We start from the raw sequence: 7985 nt of genomic DNA, 5'->3' as shown, positions 1-7985 counted from the left end.
TCCTTCTTCTCCTCCTCTTCCTCCTTCTTCTTTCTCCACTCGTCCACTGGTTCTGGCTGTACGTTGTCGTCGTCGTTCACGTTGCTTCTCAGGCACTGGCTCCTCCGAGGCTGAACCAAGATTTATGCCTGCCGCCAGTTGAGACGTTTGCGCGAAGAGATTGGACGAGATACAGGGGAGGGCCGCTACGCCGTGTGCGCACAAGAGACACCGCCGGTAACTGGACGATGATAGTGAAATATGTACGGGATCCGTTCGCCGAGGGAATCGCTTCTGTACACCTGTAACGCTTTGTAATCGAACCAGTCGAACCGTTCCTTTGCCTCCATCCTTGCCTCCAGGTATCGATGCGAGACGTTGATCGCCGACAGCGAAATTTTGACGTACGATCGGTTTTGCGGTTTTTCAACGAGAAGGGGAGAGGGGATCTGTTTGTTGAGGACGGCCGAGTTGCGAAAGGATTTCCGCTCCCGTGAGAATTATCGACTCGCACGTCTCGTTTCCCATTGTGTATTGAGTTATATCTTGGATTCGAGCAGCTCGAAATCTGTTACTATTTTCTTAGAATTGACGTAAATTTCGAGCAAAATCGAGATTCTTTTTTGAAGAAGAAACGTTTTCTCAATTTTATACGATATTTACAAGATTACATTGGCCATTTTATGAGTATATTTTCCATCACAATTTTTCTATTTAAATTCTAAAAATTGCATGTCATTTGATTAGTTTATTAAAGAGAGATAGATGAAAACAGGATTTAATTATATACGGCGGTGAAAATAGAAATCTCGGTTTTCAGCTTTTCAATCGTAAGTGGCAAACGTTGCTAGAAAATATTAAAGGATTATGTATGATCGCCCTGGGCGATCATCGGTACCCGCCGCGTCTGTCAGAACCGTCCAAATAACACGTTCCCGTTTAATTTCACTTTACTACTGTAAAATTGGCCGGCAATAACGAAAATGAAACTGTTTCTGCCGAACCCACTAATAACGGTGATCCATCTGCTCCAGTAGCTGACTGTCAGAGTCCTACTTCTCGGTTGCGGTTTCTAAAAACCCTACCTTCCGAGGAAACGGGATACCCTTTCAAAATACCCTCACCTTCCCGTATGAAACGCTCTCTGCGACCGAATTAAATTAATCATTTCCTTTCCATATAATAACACCGTTCATAGAGAATTAATAATTTTCAAATTATCCTCCAATCATCGGAATAAGAACTTTCGGATTTATTCGAGAAGAAGATTTGAAAATCTTCAAAATTTCAATTTTCTATATTTCACACGATAAAAAAAAATATTCATCAAAGATCGATCCGCAAAGGATTCGTTCTGAACGAGAACGAGACGTGACGAGGAGCTGCCAGCATTCATCAGCATCCTGTTTCCGCTCGGAACGGCGCGATTTTCATTAAGATCCGTCGCCTTTCCTCCTCGGCGTAACTAACTACACGCTGCCTACACGATCGCTTGCTTATTAAATCAGATCCACGGTAAATAACGCATCCCATCGTTTTTCCCTTTCCGATTCCCCTCCTCCTCTTCTTCCTTCTCCTCCCCCTTCTCTCTCTCTTTCTAGCATCCATTCATCTCGATCTCTTTTCCCCCTGTATCTGTATCTATAATCGCGCGGTGAATCCGGTCTCGTTCGTTTCGTCGCTAATTATTTTAATTGGCCGGCGCACATTCAAAAGAGATACCGAGAAGCGGAGAGAAGGTGGAAGGTTTCTCCGCCGCCGAGTCCGCTTCGATTACCGATCAGCCTCTCCACCACCCGTTTCTTTCCTCTTCCTACCTCCCTTCTTTCCTTACCCACCTTTTCTTCCCCATCTCGCCCTCTTCTAGGCCACGAAATCGCTCGTTAGCATATTGATTGATCCGATGACGGGATTATCTCTCGCTACGCTGCCCTCGCCGCGAGAGAATTAAAATGGAATCGCGAGTTATGTATCGCGATAAGTGCTTGGGTTTCCTTTAACGGGCCTAAATACGGCGAGCAATTGAGAATCTTGTGATCGAAGGGATATATTCGAGAAGAATTTATATATCACGTTGGTGTAAATAATAAAATTGTCGCAATCGTTGGATACGATTTTTATTATTGGATGGTTAATCTTGCTCGAAGGATGATTTTGGATTTTGGTGTCTTCTTTTTCGTTTCGAAGTTGTGAGTCTAAAGGGTTTAGACTTTTCGTATCTGCTTACGATTACAACAACTTTGAAAAGAGCTTTGAAAAATTTTGTACCGAGCACTCAGAGAAATTAACCACAAAGAAGAGGAACATGAAAAAAGAAAAGTTTACAAAGAAAGATGATAGTAAAGAATACTTTAATTATAACAATTCATAATCAACAGATTGAACGCATGAAAGTCTTCTCTCGATCTTAATTACTCGTTGAGCACACTTCACCAGTGCGAGTGGCCGTCACGTCACTGTCCATCGATCGAAATCGATCCGGAGAGTCACCCGAGCTGTGGAGGAGATAGGAAAGAAAAGGAAAAAAAGAAAAGAAAAGAAAAGAAAAGAAAAAGAAAGGGAGAGAAGGAGAAAACGAATGGGCGAGTTGCGAAAGAGGAGGGAAGGGTGAAAAGCGGCGAGCTCCCTTTAGGCTTCGTTAGTTAGGCCAGCGACTTATCAAAGGGCAGGCCTCGGCCGATACAATGGCTGAAAATCCTGCAGCGTTGCTCTTCTGTAAAAGATGGCCCGGCTGTCTCGTAAATTCACCAAGGACCCGCACGGTCTGTTTCTACTTTGACAGGCAGCGCGGCCTCTATACGTAAATCTGGCGCTGCAAACTTCCACGCTATTATGTTTGGACAGGGTTCGACAGTAATCGATTACGCAAGCACCAGACACGATTATCGCGTTTCTTTGTTTCGCCTCTGCTTCTGTCTATCCACGATGGCGAGAAACGATGCCTCCCGTTGATTGCGCGTTTGCTGCCTGTGCGATTGAGATATGAGTTTCACCATCTCTAATTAGCGTAATAGCGTTCTTGCCTGAAAATTATATTTTTATGAAATCTTTTATTCTTTTGCATGCAACATTTAAATTTAATTTAAACGCATAAACGCATATCCGCGATCCTGCAATTAGTACGAGTTTAACAATTGCTCGTAAGGATATTTTTAAGATAAGTTAATTTAATTACAAGATATATAGGCTATGGGAAGGGAATATAAGTCAATAAATTCATTCGATGATTCAATTTATTGATTCGCAATTGGACAACATATCATTATCGTTTCCTTTTGATACAATGGATAACACGCGAGTGTACGAGTACGAAGGTTCTAATCTACTTACCACCGACTTAATATATTCATACACCGCGTCTGTGCCCACATATTATCATTCTCCTCCATACATTTCCTCACACAATGGCGTAATTGAATCGATCATTTTTTCCTTTTTCCAATATTCCAAATCGGTCGTTAATACCTAAATCTCATTCGATATTATGCAAATTGATTATGTAAACGAATGGTAGAGAAATAAGAAAGGAAACGAAATGCGTGGCGATGATAAAAATTTCCATCGATTCTCCGCTCGACGTCGAGATCCAGGAGAGAAACTGTCGCCGGTGAGGCCGGTGTCCGGTCGCTACGTTATAAGGGGATATCCTAGATCGGGCACGACGTTGACAGGCACCCGTAGGGCGGTTGGTATCGGGAGGCCGCGGGCGTCGTCGTTTATTTTGGCGAAACGCTTAAAACATTGTCCCGTTGAAGGACTGCTGCCGCTGCTCGTCCGGCGAAACCTGACTCGCGTTCGGAACGGCCGCTCGCGCGGCGTTTCATTTATTCAAAGTAAGTTATTGCGATCGGCCGGGCTACTATATTACAGGCCGAAGACTCCTCTCCGCCATTTCTCTTTCCGCCGTTTCCGTCTCTGTCCGACAGCCGATCCGGCGCGCTCGCGTTCACGGTCGGCCTCCTGATTTCCAGCTAAGATATTCATCTAATTCCCCTCCCGATTAGCCCGCGGACGACCGAATGGCCGATCCTTGGGCCGCCGCCTATATAAGCTTCTCAACCGTTTGGACAGCAACCACTAACTTCTCCGTGCCCGGTCGATCCGTTATATCCACACACACACGCGCGAGACCTAGATGTTCTAGGACAGAGTCCCCTTGCCGGCTGGATGGATGCCCGTTTTTCTGGACACGCTTCGTTAGCCCCTCCTTTTTTTCTCTCTTTCTCTTTGGGAACGGGTTGATCGATCCGTGGATGGATTTGTCCTCGCAGCTTGTAATTTCTGGATTCCCTTGGATCATGCTCTCTCTTTCTTTCTCTTTCTGGAAGGAGATGTATAAGTTTCGGATTCGTAGCGTGGGAAGATGTCGATGGAAGTGAGGATAAAGGTTTCGAAGAGTTCGATGTCTCTTCGAAGTCTTTAAGTCAATCCTCTCAAGAATTCGACGAGAGCCTTCAACGCCTTCGTTTCAAAAATTTTTCCAAACTACGACGATCTTCCAAGAGTGTCTCGCGAACGAAATATCAAAAGTCTCGGACGATTTTAATTTTTCCAAGTAAAAGTATTCCCCAGAATTCTTCCATTTTCCAATATGGAACGTTCACAACGTCTCCGTTCCTTCCAATCCAAAATTTTTCCGACTACGATCGAACTCTGAAAGATTCCTCAGCCCTTCGAACGAAAGCCCAATGAACAGACTCGTTGGAAGTTGTCGGATCTGGTCGCTCAGTATGCCGGTGCGCATCGGTGAAGGTCCCCTGGGAAATTTCTTGACAACGGCTGCCGTGCAACGTGGGAACAATTTGCAAGCCCGTGGCGGTTCCAAGCCACGGTTCGTAACATTCCTAAGCTGAACGGTAAACGGTTATTCGGGACGCGTTCTCGTACGTGCATTGCAGAGAGAGAGAGAGAGAGAGAGGGGATCGTATCCCTCGTGTGACGCCGAAGACGCCGGCTGGAATTCCGGAATTCGTCGGCGAAATTCCATTCCTCGCCCTCCTCGCCCCCCTCGTTCGTCCTTCATCAAGGAAGACGCTTCTCTCTTTTGTCCGCGCCTCGCGTTACGGAACTATGCTGACGTACTAGGAAGAAGAATTCTACCGGCCCGTTCCCTCGTACCCGGTAAAATGGCCGCCGTGGCCCGCCGTCCCCTGCTTTTTCGAGTTTCTGCGTGATTGCTGTCAGGGAAGGCGGTGGAAAGAGGAATGGCGTTCGATACGAAAGTGTGAATATGAGTTCGGCGGGCTTCAGCTTTTCAACCGATGGTATGCCGTTTCAATGGATGATTTCGCTGGGAAGAAGGATTGAGAAAGGTAAGAACGATCGAGAATCTAGTCTAGATATTTGGAATGGGTGTTATATACCATAAAATTGTAGTAGATTCGATAAATAAGGAGGTGATCGGTGGACGAATCGGCGAATAGATTGGACAGAGAATGGATAAAAGAATTCTTTTTGAAGAATTTTGTGGTCACTTAATCGTAATGGGTTAAAAATTGCCCCACTTTTTCAGCAATCTCTTAATATTTTTCTCTTGAATAACACCAAGTCGAGTAATAAAATATGTCAATAACTCGCTTCATAATTAATTATCTAATCTCTTTTTCGTATACCGTTACTATTAAAAATGAACGAATTAATTTCTTTTCACCTTTCCGATATAGTTCCACCATATTTTTCCCACCTTTCGCCTCTTTATTTTTTATCTAATCTCCAGACAACACGCAACACAAATATCCCAACAACGAGATCATCGTTCACACGACGTGTAACACCGCGTGATTCCTCCTCCTCCTCCACACCGGAAATACGATCTTTGATTCGCCGTTTATCCGTGGAAAAGGGGCGAATCTTAGGAGTGACGGTTATGCATGAAGGCGGGAGGGGAGGGGAGGGGAGGAGAAAGGAAGGGAAAAAGAGGGAAGGAGTGAGACGTCGTTCTCGGGCGGCTAGGAGAATTGTAAACGTCGGCGCGGGTGACACGCGTATTTCGAGCACGCGGCAACGAAAATCCCGTCGGTTCTATTTGTGGGGTGGCACCGGTGATGTTTCACATTGACGGGACGACGAGTCTGTTCGGCTGTGCACGAGGCTGAATCTTCATAGCCGAGGAAAACTCTCTCTCACCTCCCCTTTTTGCCCGTTCGAGCCCGTCTCCCGCCTAGACGTCCCGCGAATTTATTCCGGATCCGCGCGATCTATCGCCCTGCTTCCTCGTAAATTTTGCCCCCGTCGTAGGGGGAAATCACCGCCTGATACGATCCTGTTATCGCGGTGATTAAGCGCTCGTCGTGTCTTTTCCGTTCCCGATCCTCTTGATTCCAGGTGGAGCGAAGCCCCTCGATGTTTCCGCACAGCGGAATATATTTAAATTGGCCTCGGAAAACGTAAACGGATAAAACGCAACTCGCCTTGGAACACGATGACTTTTTCGAGAAACGAGTTAAACGCTTCTCATCGATGCATCTGCAACGATGGATTTTTCAGACAGTTGTGCACTTAAATGTATGTAAATTTGACACGTGTTTTACCAAGAGAAATGGAGGTACAGATTATGGTAACAATGTTTCGTTATTTCTGAGTTAAGGAGGATCGTAAAATAACAATAAAATAATAATAGCAACTCGGTTTACAACACTCGAGGAGATTGTTAACGTAATTTTCTTTTTTTATTTCTCGAGATTAACTAGATTGATAGTTTATTATGAAGACGTTATCGCCTTATTATTTTCACGCTCTGGGAAAGCTCGTAAAACCGGATAGCCTTGCAATCTTGAGTATCAAGTGAAACGATAAATCTCCCTACCTCCTAAGAGACATGTTTTTAAAACAGAGTTTAATAGTTTTTTTCAAAAATTCTTTAATTGAAAAAGATATCGAGATAGATTATCGCCGGGATTTTAGATTTTGTTTTCTTTTTTTTTTTTTTTTTTTAAACAGGGGTGTCGATTAGTTTCCAAGGGGATCGGAATCGTTGTCGACCAACCAGAGCAATCATATCCTCGTTACCATGCTCATGGTAGGGAAGCCATGGTGAATTCACCGTTTGTGCACATTGTATACGTGTATGAGTGACGGATAATGCACACCACCTGCATGGCCACTACGTGCGCGAGTTAGTTCAAGATGGCGATCGTCAGCCCTCTCGTGCCACGAGCCAGTTCATTATAACGACTGTCTTGTTATGCGAAAAAATAGCACGCGAATATAATAATCTCCCGTCGTTTCTACGCGTGAAAGTGCTCTGTCCTTTGAACGCTAATTACGCCATATCTCCAGCGTGATTGTTAAATTAAATTCAACTTTGTTAAGTTCATGAAAAACAAATTTACGACGTTCTGCTCGTAAAGGATACAACTTATTTTCAAAACTTTTATATTTTAACTGGTTTCGATAAATCGTCTTTCGATTATTAGAGCTTCGATCGAATAAGTGTGAGATTAAGATAACGAGGGAAAGAAAATTGGAAAGTTTTTTTGGAGCAAGAATTTCTTTTGCTATTTTTTTTTATTCTTCCATTGTACCTTTCAGACTATATAACTTTTTAAAAAGCTTCTCCTTTATTAAAATTCTATGGTACATAATGGCGACGATAACTCGTACGAAATAAATTGCAATTTGATACAGAACATTTTTTTTGTGCAAGTTTCATGCAATCTTCCAGTTATTTCATTTCTGTATTATACTCTCAACGTGTATATATTTATTTGAAAAATTATAAAAAAACAATATTGAACAAGCAATTCATTTTCATTTACGCCAATTATCACGATTCCCTAAAAGTTAATCCGGAAACTTAATCCGGTTCTAGACAGACGAACAAATTGCAATGAAACATCGAGGGGTGTTTAAACCGATTTCCATGGCGAGGCGAAGCATCGATCACGCGAATGATCACGCGAACGTTTTGGGCGGGGTTCTGGAGAAAATTGGCTGATTCTTCGTTTGTTGCCATAATCCTCGAATCGTTACGATAATCCACGACATCCATTATGATCATAGAACGA

The sequence above is a fragment of the Apis mellifera genome, linkage group LG5, assembly GCF_003254395.2.
Source record: "Apis mellifera strain DH4 linkage group LG5, Amel_HAv3.1, whole genome shotgun sequence".
NCBI lineage: Eukaryota > Metazoa > Arthropoda > Insecta > Hymenoptera > Apidae > Apis > Apis mellifera.
This window is presented reverse-complemented; position numbering follows the sequence as displayed.